The sequence below is a fragment of the Camellia sinensis genome, chromosome 8, assembly GCF_055761805.1.
Source record: "Camellia sinensis isolate YWXY chromosome 8, ASM5576180v1, whole genome shotgun sequence".
Classification (NCBI taxonomy): Eukaryota; Viridiplantae; Streptophyta; class Magnoliopsida; order Ericales; family Theaceae; genus Camellia; species Camellia sinensis.
In genome coordinates, this window is record NC_138968.1 from 158,735,908 (window position 1) to 158,746,835 (window position 10,928).

Sequence of the window (10,928 nt, forward strand, 5' to 3'; positions counted from 1 at the left end):
GAGAGAGTGAGAAAGAGACGAATGAAAGTGAGAGAGTGAGTGTGAAAGAGTGAGATGAGAGTCAGAGAGTGAGAGAATAGAGATGCATGTAAGAGATATATAATAATATAATAATAATATGAAAGAGATATCTATATAATAAGGAAGCTCTGTTTTTCAAACCAGATGGGACATCTATCTTAGGTGACAATGAGATTGAAAGGCTGAGATTAATTTGAAGGTTGTGTCTTTTTACCTTTACCGTTGGATATATACTTCAATTTTGAAACCCATTTCAAACACATTTCAGCCTTTTCGTCATCTCTCTCTTCAAACCCATTTCTCTGTTTCTCTTCACCGTTGGATATACCCTTCAATTTTGAAACCCATTTCAAACACATTTCAGCTATTTCATCATCTCTCTCTTCGAACCCATTTCATTGTTTCTCTCTCTTCAAACCCATTTCACTCTTTCTCTCTTCAAACCCATCTCTCTCTCTCTCTCTCTATAGTGGAAAGCCACAGACAAAGCATCGATCGAACGAATTGGGGCAACGATTACACTGAAGATCTCCTCGAATCAGGTCCATTTCTCTCTCTAATGCTCAATATACTTGAAAAATCTAGAAATCCCCTAGATGTTGATTTGTGATTATGTATCAATTTTAAGCAGAATATAACAATCCCAATCAAACAATCAAGACAAAGAGACACAGCGATTTAACGTGGAAAAAACCACAATTGGACACCTCCAACTGTGATAAAAAAAACCACGGGCAACAGCCACAAGAACAATCCACTAAGAAGAATTAAAGGAATTACACAGGTATACTCTCAATTACCTAGCGAATCCACAACGCCTAATTGAACCAACCTCTATGTGCCTCTTCCAACCCCATCTTCACCACGGAATTGTCTTTCTGATGAGCCACTCCGGATTCCACCAAAGCTTCAGGCTCGAATTCTTCAGAATCCACAACTGAAGAATAACTCTCTCTTTTGTATATAACAAACAAACCTTTGATGTACTCTCTTTAGATCATGAGTTGAATACTCAATAAAAACATCAAATAAAACTCCCAAAGTATCCCCAGATATAAACCCTAGAAACCAAAAAGAAGATCTGGAGCAGTAATCCTAAAATCTGACCCAACACGCGAATTTATAGAATCTGTCCCGCGATCTCCGCTCGAGCTCAACACAGCCCGCTCGAGCGGACTGACCAAAAACTGCGTGCGAATAAACTGCGATGCGCTCGAGCGTAGGAGCATCCGCTCGAGCGTAAAATCACACATTCCAGTATTTTTACAGGCGACTGCAGAGATGCTGAGAGCTTCCAATCTCCGCTCGAGCGTCACTTTCCCCGCTCGAGCGGGAAGGCCAAAAATGGAAAAACTGGAAAAAAATAACATGCTCGGACAGGCAACTTTGAATGCATTTTTGCATTTTGCTTCGGGGGCGCTGCCCCTCAACCCCGCCGTGGCGCTGCCCCGGACCCGCCAAGGGGCGCTGCCCCCTGGACCCCCGCGAGCTGACCGGGCAGCTCGATCCCCGTCATAATCAGCGAAGTGGCAATCTTGAAAGCATTAGCATCACAAACTTCTCTGAAAAGCACAATACGGGTTGGATTCGCATCTAAACACTCATAGCCTCACTGAAATAAAAATGCGAATAAAATTACAACTCAAAGGAGTTTTGTCAAACGGGTTTGCCAAGAAATAAAACCTAACAATACTTATTGGGTTTTCACTTCTCATCAAAATCTCATAAGGGTTCTCAATATATAATTCTTGGTAAGTATTCCATCTCACACTAATCACCCAATATCTTCTTAAGTCCTCCATTTTCCCTATCCTCAAATGGAAAACAGAGTTGATATTAATGATGAAGAAGAAGTTCTTCACATAGTCATGTTCCCGTGGTTAGCCATGGGTCACCTCATCCCATTCCTCCACCTCTCCACCACCTTAGCCACCAAGGGCCACCGCATCTCCTTTATCTCCACCGTCGGAAACCTTCGCCGCCTCCCCCAAATCCCTCCCCGCCTCTCCCCTCTCATCAGCTTCATCTCCCTCCCCTTCCCCGCCATCCCCAACTTACCACCCAACGCCGAATCCTCCATGGACGCACCACACCACCAAGCTCAGCTCCTCAAAATCGCCTTCGATTTTCTCAAACAACCACTCTCGGATTTTCTCGAGAAAATTAGCCCGAACCTGGATTGGATTATCTGTGATTACGCCTCTCACTGGCTGCCGGGACTTGCGGCGGAGATGAGTGTTTCGTGTGCTTTTTTCAGCCTTTTTAATGCTACGATGATGGTGTTTTTTGGGCCTCCGGCGAAGGTGTTGAGCGGGGATTGTGTGAGGAGCAGTGCAGAGGATTTTACGGTGGTGCCGAAGTGGGTGAAGATGGAATTGGAAATTGTGTATAGAGTTCATGAGTTGACCAAATACATGGAGGGCTCCGAGGGTAACCAGTCAGGTATGAGCGCCGCCATTCTTGAAGTTCCCTTTTTTTTTGGGTGGTTTTATCAATTTATTGACTTTTCTTTTTCAAAAATTTTAAAATATTTTAAGTTATATTTTAAAAATAATAGATTTTTTGAATTTATTTAAAAAAAATATTTTTATTAACTATAGTGGGACAAAATGGTTTCATAAACGAATTATAAATTCTAAATTACGGATCAAATTAACCTACGGTTAGCGAAATGGGTGATATTTTGCACAGTTCAAGTGTTATGGTCCTATGTAGGACAATTTTAAATGTAGTCTTATTCACGGGCGAAATCAAATTGATTTAATAATCGTAACCATGTTATTTTATGACATTTATTTATAAAAATATGCACGGTAAAGATTATTAAAAAAATTAAACTAATTATTTTTTGATAGACAAATATAATAAACTAACATGGGTATAATCATCAGATTGATTTTATTATTTATTTATTATGAATAATGTATACATTGTCGTTTAAAAAAGAAAGGTTCAAAACATTGAAGTGTGACTCATGATAAGCCTTATCCTTATTGAATAACCACAATAAATACATAGGGTTTCTGTTTTATAATTTATTGTGGTATTGCTTTGTTTTCACTTAAAATCTATTGGCTTTGGTCTGGTTTCCTTTGCTTATATAGAGTTATGAGCCATTATATTGGTTTTCATTTTTTTGGATAATTAATTATTTTCTTTTATCCACCAATGTCGGTAGCTATTATGGTCAGTTTGGAAGTTGATTTCAATAATTTTTGACTTCCATGATTCTTTGATTTTGAAGACCAACACATGCTCTACATAGTTGATTTGTGGAGATTCTCTGTCTCTCTATCTCTCAAGATTTATATTTAATGAGTTCAATAACTTTTTCGTGGTGAGCACCCAAACTTAGATTTTTAGATATATTTTTCATGTGAATGGGTTGTTATTTTGTGCTTTTATTGGTATATTAGTACGGGATTTTGGGGTTTTTAGTACCATTGTACACAAAGGGGTTTTCATTTGAACCTTTCTCACCTTTGTTTCTTCCCCCCAATATTTAATGTACATTTGTAATCTCATCATACACCACCAGTTGAGCCAACGTGTGTTTGGATTTTGTTGTAGGCTGAAGATTCATAATGGAATGATTCCCACTCACTCCCACCCCCTATCTCAATTTTGGTTTTTTTAATTGGTACAAATGGAATCAATTTCCATGGAATTCGAAACTTTACCAATGGAAGCAATTTAAAGTTGAGGCATGAGTTATAGATATAAAAGGTAAATTCATGACTTAATTTGTTTTATACTTATAGAAATTGAGTTGGAGTTTTTATTTACTAAGATTTTAAATTCATGATTAATGATTAATTTCAAGTTTTTATTCAAATTCATGACTTAATTTCAAGTTTTTATTTACTTATAGAAGTTGTGTTAATGATTAATATTTGAATTTTTTTTTCCAATTACTTGGTTTTGAATTTCATAACTTAATTATTTGGATTTGTAATATCATCCAGTTCAATTTTTGATTAATCTCATTAACAAACGTCTTCTTATTTACATAGAATCCTCTAATTGGTTGCTTAGAATTTCATCATTATTAGTTGGTTTAACAGAGAAGCCTTCTATTTGTTAGCATGCTTTCAATTTGATTTCCAAATTCTATTTTTTTCCATAGTGTAATGATTTAATTATGTTCATTGTGGAATCTAATCTTTATTTGTTCTTGGTATTATTGGTTGGTAGGTTATTGATATTGACATAAAACAGTGCATCTTTAGCTTAAATTTTGTATTATTAGTTTGGCATCTACATATGTGTGTGGTTTTGATTGATTGCTTGAATTAGATGGTTTGATTCTTGGTCTAAAGAAACTAACAAAATGCATAGGACAACAAAGTGCAATAGCTCATATCTTTGTTAGATTGATTCAATTTAGTTAAATTAATAGTATTGAGTAATAGTAAAATGAATATATACTGTCTTTTGGGTATAAATAGGACAGTTTCATGATTTCATTGTAAATTTTATCATTTTTACTTGAATAATCAAATGAAATTGGGAAGTTTGAACTAAAAAGTTTTGTGGATAGGGCTGTTTTGTTGAGTATTGTTCATTTGGGACATTTAATTTTGTTTTTGCATGTAATCTTTGTTATTAAGTGATTTTGAATAGAACTTCAATTTCAATTGAGTTGTTAATAGTTGTTGATTCACTTCCTCCCTCTCTCAACTAAATCTCAATTTGCTTTTTAATTTTTAATTTTTATACTGGTTTGGTTTTGGATTTAGTTTGTGTGGAATTCAAAATAGAAAATTGTTATTTTTTTAAGTTAAGTTGAAGGTGTGAGATGTTGTGGTGATGACTGAAATTTGATTTTGGAGTACTTGCCACCATTGACTGAATTTCATCATAACTTTTCTAGCATTTTATACTACTGATTTGGTTTCATTTGTGGATTTTTGATTAGATCACGTTTTTTATACAAGTGTGATAATGCTAATTACATTTTTTTTAACTTAAACACAGAATCATATTTGAACTATTATTTTTTCCCAAGTGGGTTTGGCATAATTGCTAGTTTTGCCCACTTTCCTAAATTGTGGAATTTACGTTTTTATCATTAAGTTGATCGTTATTAAATTGTAATTTGTGAACTTTATCATTTCTTCTTCCAAAATTTTCTTTGTTAACATCTAGGCGATGACACTGGATGTTCAATTCAAATATCAGTTCAATTTTTAATTTGTAGTTCCTAATGTGCCATTATGGAGCAACAAGAAGATTTCAAAAAAATTATGGAGTAACAACCATTTGGGTGCTTTTTGAATGGCTAAGTTCTCTCTCTCTCATGTAACATCAGCCATCGAAATTGAAGTTGGGTTGATGTTTATAAGTTTGATATAGAGGAATTAATGATGTTGACATGCCCAATAGCCACTGCACCCACTTAGTCTTTCCTCTTTGCCGGTATGTAAGCACTACTTCCTCAAATGGCTTTTCTTAAAATACCACTCTCTACTCTTTAAAATTCTCTTATTTATTTTATTTTTTTTCCCTTCTATTGTTCATTTTCATCACTTGAATTACAGGCTGTTAGGTGATAGAATATACAAGTGGGTGACATGGATTGCACAATTGGGAGACAACGTGTATGTAACGCAAAAAGCCTTTTCTTTTTACTATCATCCCTTCTTTAAATACTATAAATGTAATGGATAGAATGAATTTATTTAACGTGAAAAGATCTAATGGTTCCATTTGAAAGATATTTGTTTGTGAGACTATAGTTCCCTTTGAAAGATCAACTGGATTTGCAAATGGAGCTTTTGATATTTTTCAAGCGTCATGCATTTATGGTGGTGTGCTACTGGCAATAAGAAATAATCAGATCTAAAATGCATATAGAGATGTTGAACCAAGTTTAAAGTGAGACTACACTTGAGGCTATACATATAGAATGCATGATTATTTATTTTTTAGTTTCAAATTAATTCATGAACTATATGTATTAAGTAAATCTCTCCTGATTTCATATTGTAATTACAAAGTAAAAGGACAAGGGAATTAAAAATGAAGAATTATTAATATGAAGAATTATTAAAAATGAAGAATTATGTGTATACTGAAAGTTTCGTATACACTGTGACACGGAGTTTAACCTTGAATATGAAGAATTATTAATGGATTGAATAGATCATAACTATAATGTGGTGAATTTTTACCAGTATGGAAGCGCTACATTAGTTTGTCTTAACTTTTATTTTTCATTGGTCAAAAGTGTATTAACTTGAATGTGATTTTTTTTTTTTTTTTTTTTTTTTAACTTGGAGTGCCGTAGGCACGGGTCATCCACTAGTATAATAATATAATAATAATACAACTAATAGTATATACGCGGGGAAGCTTCGGGGAACTTTCGGGCCGGGGCCGGGGTCGAGAAATTAATCCCCGTCCCCGGCCCGAAATTCATCGGGGATGTGTTTTTTAATACCAGCCCCGGCCTTATGGGGAATAATTTTCAGGGAAAAACCTATTTATCGGGGCGGAACGGGAGGGGTCCCCGTCGGGCCGGGTTGATATTGCCATCCCTAACCCCTATGTATTGAGTGATTAAAATTTAGAACTTTGAAACATGGGAAATGACGGCACCGTTTAGGAAGAGCTAAATTAGGTTTTTTTGGTTATTTTAGTCACAAAAGACAAAATAGGCTATTTTAGCCACAAAAAATAAAATATCACATCCAATCCATAATCATTACACTATTCTCTCACAAAAAGAAGTCAAAAAGTCAAAAAATTCTTCTCAAACTAAGTTTTTTAGCCCAGGCTAAAATAGCCAAAAAAATCAAAAAGTTAAAAAGTCAAAAAGCCAACCCACTTCCCAAACCAATCCTAGGTACTTATTCGTCATAGCTCATTGTGGTTTTTTTTTTTTTTGGGGTAGTTTTAGAAACAAAATAATTAAAAATTTGAAGACCCATCATTTTCATTTTTCTGCAAAATTAGGTTTCAAAAATTTTAAAATTAACTTTTTTTGGTGTTTTTTTAAAGGGGTTAATGAGGGAATTGGTTAAAAAAAACTCTTAAATGGTTTTAAATTCTTTATAACATGAAAAAGTGAGTTGTTTTTAGAAAAAATATTCTTGAAATTAGTTTTCAGAAAAACTTTGTCAAATGAATATTTTGTATTTTTTCAAAAATGAAAACATAGAACTAAAACACAATCAAACATGCGTCCAAGATGCCAAATTGAAGATGCCAAATTGAAATTTAGGTGTCATTTGGAAATTTCGTTGGGTTGGTTTTTTGGTTAAATTTGTAAAAAACAAAATAAAATAAAATAAATTAAAAAGTCAATAAAAAAATATTACATTCAAAATACAATTAATCCACTTTTTTTTTCTATCAGAAATCAAAAAGATGTAAAATGTCAATTCAAATAGATTTTTTAGCCTAGATCAAAAAGTTAAGAAGTTAATCCAACTGCCAACGAAGACTTAGAGCATCAGTATCAACCTCTTCAAAATTTAATTAAATTATAACTTAAAAGGCCATTTTCCTATTTTAGCTAGTCACCCCACTGCATCAAACTCTCTATTTTAACTCAATCTTATTAAAATATTTGTTTTTTTTTAATAATTAAATTGATGAGTTATGAACCAAACAACTTTTATGTTTTACAAAAGGTAAAATTGGAGGAAATGTATAAAAAAAAAAAAAATTTACTGTTGACCGGCCGGACGTCCTGTAACACACAATTAGCGATGAACAGTACCTCACTTATTGTAACGAGTTACTGTAGCGCTCGTATATTAACGATGAACAATAACGAGATTTATGCGGACCATTTTTGATGAATAGTACCACTAATCTAGCTAAAAATTAAGTTTAGCTAGTTTGATACGGATGCTCTTAGGGTTGGTTTAGCATGTTATAAAAAAGATAAAAAGTCAAAAAATTACTAAAAAAATTAAAAAGTTATCACTATTCACAAATTAAAAATATAAAAAAAATTAAATTACACAAAAAAAGTACAATCCAACTTTACACAGGTGATGGTACTGAAGTGATGAGAAAAATTACATACATACATACACTGTGATGGTACAAATTACAAATTAGATATATATATATTCATTAAGTTGGAGAGTACTGTTGGGCCCCCAAGGGCCTACTATGGGTTCCATTTCGATAATCTGAACCATTGAATGTATAGAACTCGTCGAATACTATATGATTGTAAAAAATCACGTTAATCGGATATGGATAACTATGTGATCAAATCAGATTTTTATCGACTGTTTATTTTTTATCGTCCATTTTTTTCATACAAAACTATTTTGATCATATAGCTATCGATATTCGATCAACGTGATTTTTTACAGGCATTTAGTATTTGATGAGTTCTACACATTACTCGGTTCGAATTATCAAAACGAGACCCGTGGTGGGCCCCCACGAGCCCAACAGTACCCATGAAGCCTCATACTATATATATATATATATATGTTATGAAGTTATTACCATTTGCAAGGCAATCCGTACTGTCCTTTAACCAACAGTCACTGAGTCTAGGACATAGGGGTAATAATGTAATTTTGCTATTTTATACAATAATTTAATACATATTTTTCGTAAAAAGACAAAAAATTATTCCAAACACATATCTTTTTTCTATCTATTTTTTTTCACCAAAAAATTAATAAGTGCACTTATTTAAAATACTTCAAACAACCCCTTAAATTGATTCTGACAGCTCTAACCTAACCCAAAAATTGGTTTTAACAGCTTTAAGCCTAACCCAACCAAATAACCTTAGAGTATGGGAAAATGAGGGCGACCCCCAGTAAGGGGCGACCCCCAGAGACTCCCAGCCCACGTGGTTGTGGGTGATTGGCAGAAAAGAAAAAAAAAAAAAAAAGGAAAACTGACAAATGGCGCTGCGCCACGTCACTGGGGGTCGACTCCCAGTGGGGGTGTGTAGCAGTGTTGTTAGAGTATGTTCAAAATTTATACCTTAATTGAAAAGTTAACTATTTTAGTTGACTATTTAATTTTTTTTGTTATTATAGTCTGACTAAAATGGTTATATTTGAAAAGTTAGTTGACTTTTTTCTTATAGTTAGGGGTTGTTTGGGATAACTTAAATAAGTATATATTTTGTCTTTTTACTAAAAGATATGCAGAAAAGTTAAGAGGTGTTGTGATGGAAAAAAAATAAAAAGATAAAAAGGTGAATTATTTGGGACTTCCCAAACTTGGCCTTAATTTGATAGTTATGAGAAAAAAATAAAATGATTATAAATTGAATGTAATATCTTATTTTACTAACTATTTTAATCTATTTTAATTTTTAGTGAACTATTTTAATCCAACCCTCTCCCAAACCATCGTTACATATACTCTCACACCAAGTTTCAAAAGGGGTTTATAATCATAATCATGATCATAGAGCAGAATGACAAGTTCTAGAGCAAAAAATAGATGGCAATTTAAATTTACATAATGGATCAAAATAAAATTTAAGGAGTCATTCAATGCAATTCAGCAGAAAAAGTATAGTCCTAGACTTTTAATTCTTGCCTTAATTTATTTTGGAGGTGTAACAAAAAACACATGAGCCTGGTCATTTAGAAGAAGAGCATTTTTTGTGGTACTGATTTTTGACCCATTTGATTCCCACAGAGGTTCCACTCTTCACCTTCTGGGCTCCCACCACTGCAGCCGCCTTGGCCTTGTCGAACCCCGCTGAAGCTGCCGTCTTCACCTCTTCCATCTTCTTGCTGCTGCCACCGCCTAACCTTCCCTTCTTACTGCTATTCATGGGCTTGTCGTCATCATCGTCGATGCCACCCCATTGATCAGCCCAAGTTGGTGCCTTACTTCCCATATCTGCACAACAAAAATTAAACATATAGTTTCCTACGATTAAATCATAATTTTTTCTGAATATATTGTGTCTTAAAAAAAAAAAAAATATTAAACAATTCAATGAGATTGTATATACAAACAGAAAATTAATACAGAAATTCTGTACAGATTTAAAACAAAACACGAATAGAGATGATTTTTATTTACAAAAATGACAGTGTGTAATGAGAGATCATGAAACACAACTAGAATGACATCAAGATAAATTTAGAGCAATTAAAATTTGTTTTAAAATTCGTGTTACAAACAACAGAAGATTTAGAAGAATAAGGAGAAAAAAAAAAGAAAAAGAAAAGGAAAGATAAGAGAAGTAAATAAAGATGAAAATTTATAGCCTATAAAATTTCTCTACCCACCTCAATCACAGATTTAACATACCTTGAATCTATGTAAAAAGAAAAGTAGCTTTAAACCCCTTTAACCCAGAGAGAGAGAGAGAGAGAGAGAGAGAGAGGACCTTGTGAATTTGTTGGGTGTGATTAGGTAAGTTGATAGGAAAATGAGTGAGAGCATTAATTAGTGCTATCACTAATGATGTGGCAGTGAGTCTCACCATGAATGATTTGATATTTTGGTCTTGGTGTTGTATTTTTTTTGTGCCATGTCATTAGTGGTCTTTTTAGAACTCCAAAATTAGTGATCTCTATCATTGTTGAAGTTAATAAGGGTCAAGTTTGATGAGGGCATTAATCACAATTCCCATCCTGTTCACACTCCTTTTACGTAAATGTAACAATCTTTAATCTCCATGTTTATGAGCATTCACGTTTAAATCTCTCTTATTATTTATTCATCAATTTATTGATTATTTTCATAGGCATTCATGTATTTCAATAGTCCTCTTACAAAATTTATAATTATTTTTTAAAAATAATATTCAAATTCAATTCATAAACTTACTTAAGAGAAACGCTTAATTAATAATTAGACAACATATGAATAGATTGTTACATTATTAAATTAAAAAAATAAATTTAATTTTTTGAAAAATGCTAGACTCCATGAGTTCTATCAAATTTTTTACT

General features: G+C 33.2%; 1 long non-coding RNA gene and 1 pseudogene across 1 annotated transcript; one reads left to right on the forward strand and one right to left on the reverse strand.

Moving 5' to 3' along the window:
- The first annotated feature begins 1,838 nt into the window (after positions 1-1,838).
- On the forward strand, positions 1,839-4,223 carry LOC145798219 (UDP-glycosyltransferase 91C1 pseudogene; annotated as a pseudogene).
- Positions 4,224-9,453: 5,230 nt separating this feature from the next.
- On the reverse strand, positions 9,454-10,396 carry LOC145797250 (uncharacterized). The gene is made up of 2 exons (XR_014338556.1): positions 10,282-10,396; positions 9,454-9,864 (listed from the first exon to the last, which is right to left on the reverse strand). It is a non-coding gene; the product is annotated as an uncharacterized LOC145797250 (long non-coding RNA).
- Positions 10,397-10,928: the final 532 nt, after the last annotated feature.